This window comes from Ursus americanus, chromosome 23 (genome assembly GCF_024610735.1).
Source record: "Ursus americanus isolate L20-20 chromosome 23, mUrsAme1.1.p, whole genome shotgun sequence".
NCBI classification, from domain to species: Eukaryota; Metazoa; Chordata; class Mammalia; order Carnivora; family Ursidae; genus Ursus; species Ursus americanus.
The window spans coordinates 37798859-37816162 of NC_142149.1; positions in this window are offsets into that span (position 1 = coordinate 37798859).

A 17304-nucleotide genomic window follows, 5' to 3' on the forward strand; every position below is an offset into this window, starting at 1 on the left:
ATGAGATATCAGAGGGAGGCAACCATAAAATAACTGAAAATACAGGGGGGAAAGTGTGAAGAACAGGGACCACAATGACTCTAGTAAATGGCATTCACAGAATGCAACCATTTGTATAAGAAAAGGGGACAAATGGAGGCTAAACACACATATGTATATTCACAAAGTACCGCTAATAGATTATACAACAAATTGATCGCCTTAGTTGCCTCCAGGGAAGAAAAATGGGTGACTGGGGGAGGGGAAATGGTAGAGGGACTTTCTAGCTAGATCTTTTATTCTTTTGTCCTTTTAGAACAATGTGAATGCACTACTGATTTCAAAATGGATTTTTAAAAAGTTATTTCCTAGGGTGAGCAGAGAGTGAACTGGAAGTTGGAATTTGGATTCCGGTTCTGCATTTTTCAGTACCAATCTGTATGGTTTATAGCAAGCCTCTCCCTTCTCTGGACCCAGGCTTCATCCCCTGGAGTGAAGGGGTTAAATTAGATTCAATATCCACCTCCCAGCTCTCAGGATTTGCCATTCAGTGTGGAGCACTGTGCTTCAGCCCTGCAGAGCATGAGCCTATCGGCCTTCTACTTTGGACCTGTCCTTCCAGCCCCCAATCTTTCTCTGGTGGTTGTGGGCCCTCTTACCCCTGCCATTTAGTGCTGGTAAAGGATGGGCAGCTGAGAATTTGAATTCTGGTAAAATGAGGGTGGCCACAAGGGCAAGATAGATAGATAGATGATAGATAGATAGATAGATGATAGATAGATAGATAGATAGATAGATAGATAGATAGATAGATAGATAGATGTCTGGTGAGTCTAAGAAAGAGCCCAGAAAAAGAAAGAACTGGGAGAAGTCAAGTGTAATACAAGGAGGCCATGCAGTGAGAGGGAAAAGCAGTGGACATGCTGAAGCATGGGGAAAGGTAAGATGGACCAGCAACTCCATTGCCAGCCCCGTGATGGAGGCTGGGAGGGGTGGGAGGGAAAAGTGATTGTGCATTGGGCTAGGACCCCCCCCATGGAGAAGTCCTCCTTGTTCTTTTCACCAATGTAGGAATTCCTATCATGACCCCGGACATTTGCTCAGGTCCTGTGACACTGCAACCACCTCTAGGATGGCCGGCACCATAGAGGCCACCAGTAGCATGAACTAAGGAGGTATCAGATAGGACCACTAGGCTTCGGGCAGAGGTTGGGAGAAGAGAAAGGGGAGAGAAAAAAAAGAGGGGGGGGAGAAAACAGAAGTGGGAAGGAGAGGGAGTCAGAGTGACAGACAGCCAAGGTCAGTACAGAGATGGAAAAAGAAAGAGAAAAGCAGATTTGGGTCCACAGGCAGACCCACAAAAGCCCACCTGCCCCATAAGATCAGTGAACTCTCGTACTAAAGGTCATATTGACTCATTACCATGTGCAGCGGAGCCCTAAAAGAAAATGCACTTGGCATTCTAAGCAGGGCCACCAAGACCCCATTATTACAGTCCCCTCTTCCCCTCCCCCCCCCACCACATCCAGTACATCCCAGAAGTAAGAAGGCAAATAAGAATCCACAACCATCAGAAGGAAGACTAGGGCCTGGAAAGACCAAGTCCAGAGTAAAGGGCTCTGCAGGGCTCAGTGGTCACATTTTAAGGATGTTGACCCCCAAGATCCTACTTCAAGGGCGGCAAATACAGGAGAAACTGTTGTAGGAACTGGTGACACTTCGTCTGAGAAGAAAAGACTTACCTTGAAGAATTTGCTAGGTAGGCAGACTGCTGGAACCCCTTTCAGCATCGATGTGCTCCGATTATGTAAAGTATTCTGAAGGGTTCCCATGTGCAAGAAAGATCAAACTTATTTGTGCGGGTCTCCAGGGATAAATTAGGGGAAATGGGAGAAATGAACAAAATGACAGAGTTCAAATCAATGAAAGGAAGGTGCTTCAAACCCTGCCAAATGTTCCAGAACAGAACTGGCTACCAGTGGATTGTTCCTGAAGGGCTGTGTAGGAGGGATTCCTGTAGCAGGTAAGGGGGGCAGGGCTGCGTGGCCCCTCAGACACTTTCCAATGCCGAGCCCCTGAGTAGTAGGGATTAGGGGTGAACAGGGACATTGGGGACCCCCGAGAAGCCTGATCAAGCCAACAAGTGTCAGCTCCAAAAATTGGATTATAAAAACAGAAAAATCACATCGGCTTAAATTGACCTCCCCCTCCCAACAAACTCGTCTGATGCGAGAAAGAGCTTATAGTTAGTGGGGGTGGTCACACACCAGAAGGTGGGCTGGCTGGCCAGGACGTAGGCCTGGCTGTCACCGCATACTAACATCGCTCAGAAGAAAAGGCCAGGATGCCAGGTGTGGAGGAATAGATGTTTTAGAGATAAACAAGAAAAGGGTGATTTTCTTGAAAGCTTATTATTGAGAAATCACAATGCTAAATTCTAATTCCTTGGTGGAGAGGGTATGTGGGTCAGCTGAAGCGCGGCCTCGCGAACATGTTTTCTGGCCAAGTGAGGCTGCCAGGATGGGAAAACTAATTCACATGTCCTGTCATTCAGTAGAGCTCTGAGGGCAGACATGGTATGGGGTAGGGTTTGAGAGCACGGCGGCTGGAGCCAGACTGCCTGGATTCAAGGGCTGTGTGGCTTAGGGTGAGTAGCTCAACCTCTCTGTGGTAAGGATTCCTTTTCTTTGAAGTACAGAAAATAATAGTATTTACCTCATACAATCATTTTAAGGATTAAACACGTAGAACACTTGTTTTTAGTGTAACTTCGAACAGGCCCTAGTGCTTGGGAAGTCCTATATTTATTTTATTACATGTGTATTATTTATCGTTTTACTTTTGCAAGGAGCATGGTGGAAAGCGAAAATCTTGGACTTTGGAATGAGTGAGAATTTAGTTCAACTCCTGCTCTCTGAGCCCTTGGTTCTCAAGGGTAGAAAGAGGACCAAAATTCCTCTCTTGCAGGGTTGGAGTGAGGAATTAAATACGTTTGCATGCCCAGTTCAGTGCATGGCATACAGAAATATTCAAGAAATCCTAGTTCCCTTTCCCTCCTGTCTCAGGGTGCTTCGTCAATGTGCGAGGCACTGTGCTAAGAGGTAGGGACACAAACATGAATGAGGTGTAGTCTCTGTCCTCAAAGGGCTCATGTCCAGAAGGAAAGCCTGGACACACACAGTAACAAGGTAATACTGCAAGGGCCATGGTGGGTCCGGTTTCCTGGGAGGCAATGCTTAAGCTGGGGCTTGAAGAAAGAGTAGACTTTGCTGAGCTGGTGGCAGTATTGGTCGGGGACGGCGTGGGCGTAGGGAATTCACTGCATATGTGTGCCACAGAGAGAGCCATCGACCCTTGGGTAGGGTCACTAGCCATCCCTCAGTCTACCTCTGGATTTCTGTGCCAAGATTCTGGGAGCCTCTGCAGGATAATACCCCTCCTCTCTCTGGAAAAGCAACCCATCTGGAGAATTAACAGGAAAATCCATGGCTCAGAAGACACTCGGGCAACCAAAAGCAGCAGGTGTAGATTTCAAGAGGGAAACTGCCAGGAAAGAAACGGGCCCCAGCAGCTGAACATATCAGAAACGCAGAACGCCCTATAGGTTTCTATAAGACAGAGCTCCATGCCAGCCCAGAGTTAGGGCTCTGGAAGATGTTATGTGCTTGCCCTGGCCGTCTCTTTAGCAACTGCACTGAGCTCACAAGGTCGCCCCACGGTAACTGGGATGTGCGTCACTGTGGCAACCGGCAGGACAGCTAGGACCAGGCTGGGGGCCCCAGTGTGTGAGCCTCTGTAGAAGCCCCACAGAACTGGCAGATTCAGAGCCTTCCCCTCAACGCCAGCAACAGACAACTCCAAGGAACCGAATCCAAAATAGAAAACCCACTTCACTATCTTTTCCACTGGGAATGAGAAGGGTCTCCAGAGGTGTGTGTGTGTGTGTGTGTGTGTGTGTGTGTGTGTGTGGTGGCTGCACGTGTGTTTCTGTGCAGGGGGTGGGGGTGAGTGAAGACGAGTGGGGCTCAGATGTCCTCTTCTCCAGAGACCAGATGCAGGGAGCTGCCCTGCTGACAGGGTGCCCTCCAGGTCAGCGAGAGGGGAAAGCCCAGCCAGCCCCACTCCGATACTCGAGGCTCATTCAACAGATCTGCTGTGAGCACCCCTCATAAGTCATCACAAAGTAGGTGAAATTCCTCTCCAGGCCCAACCCCCAAGTCCCCCCACTTCACTGAGTGTCCTCCCACCTTTGGGAGCCTTTCACACGATCTCTACCCAACCCCACAACCCTCATCATTTTCTCTGGAAAATGTCTGGAAAACTCTCACCCAATGGAGTGATGGAGCTGAAGGGTTGCCTCTCCCATCGAGGCCTCAGGGGGTCAATCTGAGGCCTGGGTGGAGACGCGCTGTGCACCGCACGTGGCCAGGCAGCTGCCGCAGCAGGATTCCAGCCCCATCCTCAAGGCGCCTGGCCCAGAGAGCGCGAACTGTAACGCCATGGGGTGCAGTAGAAAGAGCCAGGGCTTTGGCAACCTGGGTGCAGAATCGCCATCTGCCACTTGCAGGCTGTACGACCTTGGCCACGTACTTGGCCTCCCTAGTCTCACCTGTGAAATGGAGCAAGCAGTACACTATGTGCCTCGTCCATCCCCCCAAACACACCAAAGGCAGACTATCACAAAGCCTAAATAAAAACGTCCAAAAGTGCCCAAGGGTTAGTGGGAGCCCCTGAGCCTGCCCAGGAGGGAAGGGCGACACCATCAGCCCTCACACTGTAGGATCCCAGGTCTGAGAATGGCAGACACACACCCAGACACACACACACACACACACACACACACACACACACACCTCCTGTTCTGGGAGGTCACACTCCTCCCTCCTGGAGAGCCAGGCTGGCTGACTGCTCCAGGGCTGAGCCGCAGAGCCTTGCAGCCCAGTGGTGGAGGCACACCTGGGAAGCTCCAAGAGGCAGAGCCCACCTGGCCAGAGGCCCAGTCCCCATGCCTAGCACCTCAACACACATACTATACACCACACACCCAGACACACACGCCAAATGCACCAACCACACACTACAGCCAGGAACCCTGCTATGCATCTGCACGCTGACACACCCATTCATACCACCAGCAAGTGCACACATACACACACACCCCATCATAGACACTCTATCTCCCACACATCACACCCACTCAGGTAGCCACAGTACATCGTCTGCAAATAAGCTCACATGCACAAGAAACAGAAATACCCGTTCACACATACACGCGCACAGCCTACCCACACTCAGTGCGTGACACCCCCCTCACACACTTGTTCACATGCCCACACTACACAGAGGCTCACTCACTCTGTACAGCCCATCTCCCACTCTGATGTGTTCTCACACTTATCTACACGGGGCCCCACCACGGTTCTACCCACATCTCTCCCACAAGCCAGCACACCCGGGCACATCTGTGCAGCGCATCCCCCACCCGGCCGCCGACTCCAGCAAGAGGCTTCCCGCTCGGTGTGCAGCGGCCACAGTGGCCAGGAATTAAAATGCAGCGAGGAGGAGCCGGGCGCGTCAGCACCGCGTCTCCAGGAGCGCACAGCCCTCGCCGCCGCCGCCCCGCCCGCCCGGAGCCGTGGGGCCAGCGAGCTGAGGAGCAGGTGCTCGAAGCCCAGCCGCGCCAGCGTCGCGCGGCCGCTGCCCAAGTTCGCCCGGGGCCTGAGGAGGGCCGGGCAGCAGGGAGAGGAGCGCAGCCGGCGCCGCCGCCGCCGCCGCCGCCTCGGGCTTGGAGTCGTGAGAGAAGGACGCGCGGAGCAGCGAGTCCGGGTCACCCCACCGAGAGGTGCAGCCCGGGCTCCGCAGTCCCCAGCTCCTGGAGCCGCCGGGGCAGGGAGAAGAACGGGCAGGGGGACAGCGAGGCCGGGCTTTTCCGGAGACTCGAGGCACCCCGGAGAGTCGAGAGGACAAGCGACACTTTCCTCTGGCCGGCAGCCCGGAAGGGGCCCAGCAGCAAGCAGCCTCCCGCAGGACGCCCCGAGAAGCCCCCCAGCCCCGGGCGAGAGCGGGCGCGTCGCACGCAGGAATCGGGCGCGGGACTTAGGGGCGCCTTCGAGGGTCTCGGCCGAGAGCAGCCCGAGGAGCAGTGAACGGATCTCGCAGGGAAGGGGGAGAGCGCGGCAGTTGGCTGAGCGACCCCTCGCCCCGGTACACACCCACCCCACCCGCGGCGCCCGAGCCGCGGTGCGCCTCTGGGGGCGCTCGTTCCCTGGCGCCTTCTCTCCCGGGTCCCAGCACCGCTGGGCTACGGGCTGGGCTGGCGGGGCCCTTGGGGATGTCAAAATCAGGCATGGTGGCCGAGTGGCTGCTCTCCCCGGACCAGCGTAAAAGCTGGGGTTAGGCGGAGCAGGGGGGACTCGGCGCAGGGTCCCCCGAGGTCCAAGACAAGGGGAGGCGGGCGCAGCGCCCGGGCACGGGAGAGGCGGCGCCCGGTGGGGCCCCTCTAGAGGTAGCGGCCGGGCCAGGCACTCTCCAGGAAGACTAGGGGCCCGGAGAGCCCGGAGAGCCCGGGAGGCGCTCGGGAGAGGCCAGGGCCAGGCGCGGCGGGCCCAAGCAGCGCTCAGTCCCGGGCGGGCGCCCGCGGAGGCGGCGGCGGCGGCGGCGCCGGGCGGGCATGCCGCGCCACCGGAGCTCCTTTCGGGCGCACGCTTCCCTGGCGCGGGCTGCGCGCGGCGGCTGCTGCTGCTGCTTCCACTGCTGCTGCGGACTCCCATGGCGGCTCCGCCCGGCCGGGGCCGCCGCCGCTGCCGCCAGCCGCGGGCTGAATGAATGAGCCGGAGCGGCGGAGCCCGGCTGCCAGCGGCCGCGCTCACCGGCCCGGGACGCTTCCGCATGGCCCGCGAGGAGCCGGCGCCGGCGGCGGTGGCGGCGGCCGGGCAGCCCGGGGGCGACAGGGGCGGCGAGCGCGAGCGGGCGCTGCAGGGGCCGGGGGTCGCCCGCAGGGGGCGACCGTCGCTGAGCCGCGCTAAACTGCACGGGCTGCGGCACATGTGCGCCGGGCGCACGGCGGCGGGGGGCTCCTTTCAGCGGCGGGCGCTGTGGGTGCTGGCCTTCTGCACGTCCCTCGGCTTGCTGCTGTCCTGGTCCTCGAACCGCCTGCTCTACTGGCTCAGCTTCCCGTCGCACACGCGTGTGCACCGCGAGTGGAGTCGCCAGCTGCCCTTCCCCGCCGTCACCGTGTGCAACAACAACCCTCTGCGCTTCCCGCGCCTCTCCAAGGGGGACCTCTACTACGCCGGCCACTGGCTCGGGCTGCTGCTGCCCAACCGCACCGCACGCCCGCTGGTCAGCGAGCTGCTGCGGGGCGACGAGCCGCGCCGCCAGTGGTTCCGCAAGCTGGCCGACTTCCGCCTCTTCCTGCCGCCGCGCCACTTCGAGGGCATCAGCGCCGCCTTCATGGACCGCCTGGGCCACCAGCTCGAGGACATGCTGCTCTCCTGCAAGTACCGCGGCGAGCTCTGCGGCCCGCACAACTTCTCCTCCGTGAGTTGCCCTCCGCGCGAACCCGCTCCCTCCTCTCCCCCACGCTCCAGAGTCAGTAGGCCCTCCCCACCCCAGGGTAGAACACCGGGCCGCTTGCGGTGACATCATTCCAGGATGCCAAGGCGGAACCCACTCTTAGGTCCCCTGAGCCTTGCCCTCCAGGTCCTGGGAAGTTAGTTGGCCACAACTGCAGGAGGAGCGACCTTGCTCACCTGTTCCGGTCTCTCGCCTAACAGTGTCAGCCCCCAGACCCTCAACTCTGTTCTTTATGGTCCCCTCTGTGAATGTTAGCCCTCTTTGTCCCGGACCTCACCCCCAGGTCCACAGGACTCCAGGCAACTGCCCTGTGACTAGGGTGAAGGGATGGGACGAGAGAGAAGCGCGTCTTACTTGTGGGTTTGTTGTCTTTGGGAAAACCAAAAGGAAGCTCTTCAAAAAGGGGCCATCAGCAGAATCGCACTGCTCTAAGCAGCTTATGCCTGAGTTCCAAAACATTTGGGATCTAGGGGGACTTTGGAGGAAACACCCAGAATATGAACCAACACTGAAACTGTAGCCGGTTAGGTGGGGGAGCCGGCAGCCCCTTCTGCTGCTTTTTAAAAGCTCTGTCTGAAGCATCCAGGGGAATTGAGCGCTGGTGGGCATCAGTGGGGTCCTTGACCCCACCAGGTGGGTGTGGGTCCTGGGCTAGAGGAGCCACCCCCCTGCAGTGGAGAAAGCAGCCTCATAGAGATAGTGATGCCAACAGCAGGGGCCAGGAGAAGTTGTGCTCAGGTTTGTAAACCATTTGCCGTGCTGGTTCCCCCACGCTGTGGGTCTGGACAATGCAGCTGTCAGACAGAAGGTATCTGCCTCCTGCGGTCTGCCTTGGAGGAGTTCTGGTGCCAAGGCCCAGCGTGGCACAAGCCTGTCCAGTCATGCGTGTGTAAACCCCCTTAGGTGGGTTTGGGTTTTTCCACTCGTGCGGGGAAGGTGGGCTGTGTGTGTATTTGTCATGCTCTGAGGATGATTTCACCAGCCCTTTGCCTCACTGCTGACAGTCTTGTAGCTGACGAAGCTTTTCCCGTGGTGGTAAAGAGACGCCACTGTTCCAACAGGTGTTGGCTCAGATGCCTGTCAGGCGTCTGACGGGCTGATTTGGCCGGTCCTTGTCCAGGATGGTGACCCCGGCTTCAGTCTTGCTCTCTTTGCATTGCTCTTTGTAGAACAGCCCTGGCTTCTCCATTCTCCAAACATCCCTTGTTTTCTGGGCTTTTCAGCCTGCCTTGGAGGAATCCCTACCCAGTGGCTCCCGAGGGCTTCAGCAAGCAGATGCTGCTAACGTGTGTTTCCAAGTGACTCCTTTCAGATCTCGAACACCATGCTGAGTTCTACAAAAGATAAAGGAATGAGACTAGCAATGCCTTGTTTCTTGTTGGCTCGACCACTCCCTAGTAGCCCCTAACTGAAGTTCAATGGTATATTCAACTATCAGCAACCCCTGGCTTCAGCTTCAAGTCGTGCAACATGGCCCACCAAATAGAACCGCGCGAAGCGTGCAGAATGGCATGCCCACAGCCGGTATTCACTTTTGACATTCCCACAACCCTGCGTGAGCAAGGAGTTTTGTTCCCATTTTACAGATGAGGAAGGTGAGGCTCCACAATGCTGTCCAAAGCTCAGAGCCAGTAAATTGAAAGTCCAGCTTTGCAAACCATCAGACGCATTACACAGAAGCCACATGTAGCCTGCCTCTCTGAGCCGGGGCGTCTCTTCTCTTAGAAGACCCCTGCATAAGACCCTTGCCCTCCCCCCACCCCTACAAGCTCCCCTCTGTCCTAGGATCCTGGCTGGGAGAGTGGCAAGTGGAGCCGCCCCAGAGGGTGCAGGTAGTCTTAGCCTTGGCCATGTGATACGGGGGCATAACCCATGCCTGCCTGCAAGCATACGGGACCTTCAGGAACCACCTGACCTCAGTCTCCCCAGCAGGTATGGCCATGAGTTGAAGCAAGGACCCTTCCCACTGGGGCACACCCTTCTCTCCCTTGCCTGTACCCCGCCTTCCTTCACCTGAAGAGCTTGCAGGCACACACACCCCCAAACAAAACAAACACCTCCATTCCCCAAGTATGTGTTCCTGGGGACTCAACTGACCCCTGGTGGCTTCCTACCATGACCCTGCCCTGGGACTTTCCAGCCCCTTAACATTTCATGCTGTAGTTTTTTTCACGGACCTCAGAATTAAAGGCAGCACCCCGTTCCTCTGTGGAAGCCGGAAGCTATTTCAGGAGAGCATCACATACAGAGTGGGCCGTCAGGAATATTGTCCTCTAACTGCGCCACCCTCAGACCTCTGTCGTCTTTGGTGAAGTGGCACTCTAGGGTAGCGGGCAAGAGCAGGAATGCTCCAGCTGCATGGTTGGTTCAAATCCTGAGACTACCCCTTACTGTGTGCCCTCCCGACAAGTGGCTTAGCCTCTCTGTTCTTTAGTTTCCTACTCCATCTAGTGGAGGTAACAAATATACCTTATTTGCTGTGTGTAGATGGATGGATGAACGGATAGATAGATAGACAGACAGACAGACAGATGGATGTGTATATGCATATATATAAAGAGGGAGGAGCTCTTAAAACTGTGCTGGCCCCCATAAAAATGTTACCTTTAATGACATCCACCTCCTAACTGGTCCATTGGCCTCCAGCTCAGTGCTCCCTGCCCTCTGCACCCATCCCCTGACTGTAGCCAGAGTAGTCGTTCTAAAGTCCCGCTCAAAGCATATCATCCCACTTGTTACAACCCCTCGGTGGATCCCCTGTCCTCAGGCTCTGCACCTGCACCCTGCCTTGCCTCTTGCCCTACCCTCTCTGGTAACCACATATTTAAGCTCTGCAAACAGCTTACAACGGCTGGACCACTGCTCCCCGAGCCTCTCTGCCTTGCTCTCTGCTTCCTCTGCCGCTGTAAGAGCTCCCTGCCCCCCCCCCCCCCCCCCCGCTTTGTCTGCCTCGGGATACTACTCATTCTTCAGCATCCAGCCCTGGGGCTTCTTCTGCTTTGGAGCCTGTCCTAACTGCCCCACTCTCCTCCTCTCATCACCAAGCAACTGATGCCTTCCTCCTTTCTACCCCTCTACCACCCCCTTTAGGTGTCAGTCCTCACACCTACTGGTCTGTGTCTGTCCCTCCCTCCAGAGTCACATCTGATTTCCCCGACCTCTCCAGCACCTGGCACAGAGGCTGACACATGAGTGTTAAGGAGAGGCTTGGGGAATGAATCCCTTCACCAGGTATCCCCAAGATTTCTTCTTGTCCCAGAAGACCCGCACCAAGACTCTTGGCTTAATTTCTCCAGGGAACACCAGTGGAATGCCTTTCTAATAAGGAAATGCCCAGGCAGTTTCTGGGCATTTATTCCTTTTTGGGTTAGAGGCAGGGAGTGGAGAGAGACGTACCAAGCATTCCCCAGATACCTATGCTTCCCAAGCCCTATGAGGGCCAGTGCAACAGGTGAAGAATGGGGTTTCAGGGGAAGCCTTTGGAGGGATGTGCCAGCTGTTCCCAAGGTCTCCTTCCATCTAGCTAGTCTCATGTCTGGCAAGAAACTTGGCAGGGGAGAGAAGAGTATTGTAAAGTGGTGTGTCTGTTGGGTTTTATTCTCCAGGTCCATTCAGGGTATGTTTATTTGCAGTTCCTGTGTTTGTTACAGCTGTGCAAGGGTTAATTACTCAGCTGCCAGACAAAGCAGCTCCCCCTTCTGAATGCCAACGTTGTTTCCCTGGCCCCAGCCATGGACCTCAGGCTCCCCACACTCTGGTCCTCCTGGGTTGTCCTGAGGGCGAGGGAAGCAGCCTTCCCAGTAAGTGGCAGGACACAGAACCGAGAGGCCAAGCTATCTGGGACTGGGGCCTCCAGAGAGGGACCGAGGGGCCGGGAACAGGGGCTGACAGAGGCCGATCAGGGTCTGCTGCAAGAACAAGGAGCAGTGACCCTCTCTGGGGGGAGGCAGGGTTCAGGGGAGGGCATTAGGCAGACCTAGCGTAGGCCTTAGGCTCTGCCCCTTTCTGGCTGTGTGCTGCAGGCAGGCGCTTCTCTCTCGCTCCTCTGGTAATAATGCCTCACTCTGCGGGGACGAAGACATGTGTGCAGAGGCTGGCCCGCGCCTGCACTGCCACAGGTGCTCAATATAGGAGAGCTGTTGTGTAATTTGGATAAAGAGACTGGCACCGTCCTCGTATCTGGGGGTAGCAATTATTCATTATTCTCAATGTAATTATCATATCTTATCGTGACCACTTACCTGAGTAGGGACAGGCTCATTTCCTGGCTCATTCATTCAATCAGCCAGTGTCTATCGAGTGTCAACTCTACGTCAAGCTCTATTCTAGCTGCTGGGGATATAAAACTAAATAAGGTTTGGTGCGTGCCCTCTGTGAATTATTGTTGGGGAAAGAGACGTGTGAACAGATGCCAGTACAGAGTGCAGAGGTGCGATGTGGGCTTAGAGGAGTACCCAGGTGAGACTGGGGGCCTCTGATGGCTTCCTGGAGGAGGTGACATGTAAACTGGATCTTGAAGGGTAAGTAGTAGTTCCAAGGTAGAGAAGGAGGGAGAGGGGGAGAGCATGTGCAAACGTGAGTATGAGGTGTGAAACAGTGAGGTTGAACACAGGCTTCTAGGCCCTGAGAGTCGTTCGGGGTATCTGGAGGGAGGGGCTGGAAGCACTGAGGAGGAGGAGAGCAGAGGTGTGATAATGCAATGCTGTGATGGATGCCTGGCGGGCAAACTAAGTTTTTAAACTTTGTAGCAAATCTCTGACTTCTTTCACTACCGGCTATTAGACCATGGAGGGTCCCTTCTGTGTCTTCCGTGTCCCACCCCTGTTCCTCACTCCATCAGGGCCACTCCTCCCTGCACCTTTCCCCCTTTCTTACCCTCTTCTGCTGGGGTCAACCTTGAGTCCAAATTTGGGACTTGTCATGTGTACCAAAAGCCAAGGAAACAGCATTTGGTTTCATCACACTTTGTCATAGCAAGCAGGCTGGCAGCTCCAAGCCAGCGACAGAAAACAAGAAATCATTTTAGCAACATATTGTTTAAAATCAGCAAATTTGGTTGAAATGGTGCTAGGCCAGGCAGTCCAGTAGTTGTGAGGATGGATGGCCTTAGGGAAGCAAGAAAGATACTTTTGCCTTTAGAGAAAGAGGAGTAAACGAGCTAATACATGTAAAGTGCTTAGAACAGTTTCTGGCACCAAGTAAAGGACTCAATAAATGTGAGCTATTTCCTTTATTAGTACTTGCAGTGAGCTACCCAACTGAAGGATGAAGGCAAAGAGCGTTGGGCAGCTGTGATGCTCCAGGCCCGGGCTGGGCACACTCCATGCCATCTCCATTCTTGCAATAACCCTAAAAGGTTGTGTGATCACTCACATTTTACAGATGGATAACTGCAGCTCAGGGAGGGACTGTAGTCTGCCCAGAGTCACAGAGCCAGCAGGTGACAAAGCTGGAGTTTGAATCCAAGCCCTCACGACCACAAAGGTGCATGCAACTGGAGGCACAGTGGCATCACGGGATGGAGAAGGAGCAGCGTGGGTGGGAGGTGGGGGTGCGCTGGGAAGACCAAGCCAGTCTCAGTGCCGCCCTGTCCAGCCATGTGACTTTGGCCTCAGGATCTTCCTCTGTGAAATGAGGGCATGTGCCAAATGACCAAAGGGACTTAGCTGGGAAGTTCTCTGTCCAAGTGAGCAGTCAGGGGAAAATACGGCCTAACTACTGCAGATGGCCCGGGCTTTTCAGCCAACCATCTCTTTTCTTTGCAGAGCTGAAACAGTGATTAAGGGGGAAATGTACAAGTTATTGAAGTGCTGGAGACAGGATGGTGATTAAATAGACATTTATACAAGGAACATGAAAAGAACTCTACCAGTGATTTTACTTCGGGGAAATTAGTTTAGGGAATCAAATGTGAACTCTGCTCAGGTCTGCAGATATCCAAATTGACCAACGTCAGGCTGATTTTGACAGTGGCTGTTTGGGGGCTACTGTGCCCAGTCGTGAATGCATCAATCAGATGTCTGCCCAGTTGAGAAGGGCTGCGGGAGTAACCAGACCATTTGGTATATACATCCATTGCTTTGATTCTCCTAAGTGGTTTGCTTGGGTCAGCCACTCAGAGATTCAACCAACCAATGCCCGTCGAGTGCCTACTGTGTGCCAAGCAGTGGGGCACAAAGATGATAATAAATTTACTCTGTTTCTGGTAAATAGGGCTGCAAGAGTCAATGTGCTTCATCAGGGGGACGGGGGCCTGGAAGGATCTACCCCTCACACAGGGAAGGGACCGGGCATGTAACAGCCCACGATTTGGAGTGGACACCTGTCATGTAAACATTCGTGTCAATTTCACCAGCCTCAAGTGGGTGTTATGGAACCCATTTTACAGATGAGAAAACTGAGGCTCGGAAGGCACAAAGTTACTGCTGGAAGGCAGCAGAGCCAGTATTCAAACAAAGTTCTGTCCAGCCCCAAAGCTGATACTCTTCTATGACCCCGTTCTGCCAACACTCAGAGATGTGGGTAAGAACCAACCCTTCCAGAGAGGATATCCTTCACCACCTTTCAAACCTTAGCTGGAAGTTTCTTTCACTATAAATTGGTGTGGGCCCCCGAAGTCACCCTGGGTTCTGAGGCCTGCAACCAGGAGTAGGGACGGCCGTGCATTCTCCTACTCCATCAGCCACACAGGGGGACCAGGAGTTGTGCAAAGTCTTTGTTCGGCCACAATCCAAACTAAATTACTATTTTCATTCTTTCAAGGACATTGGTAACTTGTACTCCTGGCTAACGAAATGTTGCCCAACTGAGCTCCAGCTCAGACCTGAGCTCACCAAGAGTTGACTCACCTGTCGTTGGAACAGGACTTGTGGGTAAACAAACGAGACCGCTAACGCACTGAGAAAGTTTCTTCTCCTGAGTCTGTCAAGTATCTCCCCTGACACCACTGTTTATACTATTAATTTGCCTAGTAAATTGTTTCCTCTGACTCCACACATACTTGTTGAGCTCCTACTCTCTGCCAGGCACATTTTACGCTCATTAGTTTATCTCTGCCCGACAACAGACCAAAGAAAAAAGTCTTTTCTCCCTGGTACAGGTAAGGAAATGGAGATGCAAAGTGGTTTGCCAACTTGCGCAAGGTCAGAGACAGAAACTCCGGTCTTCGGCTTCCAAAGTCAATGCTGTTGGCACGATGTCATGATTGCTCCCAAAAAGAAACCCCAGTCCAGCTTTGGCCAGCAAACTTGCATTTCCAATCAGTAGAAGCTTTATTACCTGGATAGGATTTCATAATATGCATTACCATCTCAGTTTATCCCAACAACACTGGAGGGTGTGTACTGTACCTTGTTGCCTGCCTGACTTCAGAAAGGGGAAGTGACTTGCCCAGGGTCACGTGGCCCAGGAAAAGAAATAGCCAGAATTTGAATTCAGGTCTCCTCAGGCTCCCGTACCTCTCTTCCTCCCCAGCTCCTCTGTTCCTGCTCAGGGTGGGTTTAAGGGGATTTCACCAACCCTAGCAGATTTTCTTAGGGACAAAGCAGTGGGCCCCTGAGTGCCTTACAGAAAAGGATCAGTGCTAAGACTGGCTGCTGAGAAGAGGTGCTGATTTCCTCCTTTATCTCTGCTCTGAGACCTCCCCTCCTTCCCAGGCAGGTCGGTTCCAGCATACTCCAATTAACCGTGGATGAATGGAAAGACCTCTAGGCTAGTGTTTCTCAAACTTGAGCATGCCCAGATTCCTGGGCCCCCTGCAGAGACCCTGGTTTGGTGGGTCTGGAACAGGGCCCAAGATTTGCATTTCTGAAAGCTCCCCCGTGATGCAGACGCTGCTGGTCCGTGGAGCACACTTTGAGAGGCAAAGCCCAGCCGTGGGCTCCTTAAAGTCCCTTGAATGCTGCAAAGGACGGATCGGTGGGCTCTCTCCATAAGGCACGAGTCCCTGGGTCTGTATTTGTGCACATGGAATGGGAATGTCCATTCTGGCATGGCCAGTGTCAATTAAACCAAAATGCAAAGGCCATCTGGTAGGCTGAATAATGGCCCCTCAGGATGGCCACATCCTCATCCCCAGAACTTCTGAATACATTACCTTACATAGCAAAAGGGGATTCTTAGATAATTAAGGGTTTTGAGATGGGGAGATTATCCTGGATCATCCAGTGGGCTCAGCGTAATCACCAGGGTCTCTATAAGAGGGGCACGAGGGTCAGAGTCAGAGAAGGAGATGTCACCATGAAATCAGAGACCAGAGAGTGAGAAAGAGATTTGAAGATACTACATTGATAGCTTTGAAGATGGAAGAAGGGGCCACGAGTCAAGGAAAGCAGGTGGCCTCTAGAGGCTGGACAGGCAAGGAAACATTCTCCCCCAGAGCTTCCAGAAGGAGCGCAGCCGTGCTGACGCCTTCATGTAGTCTTCTGACTTCCAGAACAATATGCTAATATGTTTGTGTTGCTTGAGGGGGCTAAGTTTGTGGTGGTTTGTCATAGCAGCAACAGAAAACTCGTACCAGCTTCCTCTGATGTACAGAACTCTCTCTACTGACGCCACGTAGTGAACCAGGCTGGGTAGGTTTAGATCAGGGTCTGCCCCAAAGCCAAGAAAATAAAAGAATCTAGAACAAACCTGCAGCTAGGTTCAAAAATAGTCAATGTGAAAGTATTTTAACCATGCTTACATTCGTGCAAGATTGGGAATTTGGACCCCGGAAACAGAAAAGAGGTGTTTGGAGGATGAGGAAGGAGATGGCGTCAGGAGTAAGACAGACGCAAGTTCAAAGCCCAGGTCCACCAGGTCCCAAAACTGGGCGGCTGGTGGGGAGTTGCTTACTTTCACTGAGACTTTGTTTCCCTATTTGTAGAAAAGAGATCATACCTTCCACGCGGGGTGGTTGTGAAACTTATAGGCAACATATTAATCCATTCAAAAATTATTTATTGAGAGCCAACTGTGGTCTAGTCCTGGTGGATACAAGTTGAGTATCAATGCAGAAAGTCCCCCTACTCTCGTGACTATAAAAGCACAGGTGTGTAGGCGCCAGCTAAATGTAAGCTATCACTGTCATCCTCCTCATCATTACTAACAGGTGACACCTCTCACTTCTCCTGAGGAAGACTTCCGGGTCCTGGAAGAGTAACGTGCCTTCTCTATATTGTCACGGTCCCAGCCAGGATCCACTTGTAGCTTTCATGCCACACCTCCTTGGGTAGATCAGAGCTTGTAGCTTTCATGCCACACCTCCTTGGGTAGATCAGAGCCTTTTAGGGTCGCTTCCCCACTTAGTACCCCGACCAAAGTGAGAAAATCAGAGAGGGAGAATGAGTTGCTCAAGGTCACATTGAAAGTCACCGGGAAGCTTGAAAGGCCCTGAGGATATCTGTGCGTAAGCCTATAGACGATGTTTTTACATCATAGGAGTATCTGTTTCTTCCTCTGAGAACTTACTCTTTTTCCGAAATATGGATGCTGGCCATCCCCTTCTGATTCCAGTGGCATATCTGATCTGAAGGTTGTTGATACTCTGATCTCTGAAAGTGAAGGGTTTAATCTTCTCTTGGAACCCCTCCCAACGAAAATTATTTTCCCACTTTGAAATGGCACGGGCATCCACTGTGAACTCACATCCATAAATCTAAGCCTACTGCTCAGGAAAGCAGATGAGCTTTGATTCTGCTTCTCAGTACAGTCTCACAGAGCAAATTATGGCAGGAATTTGATTTATAGAAGCACCTCAAAGGCTCTGGA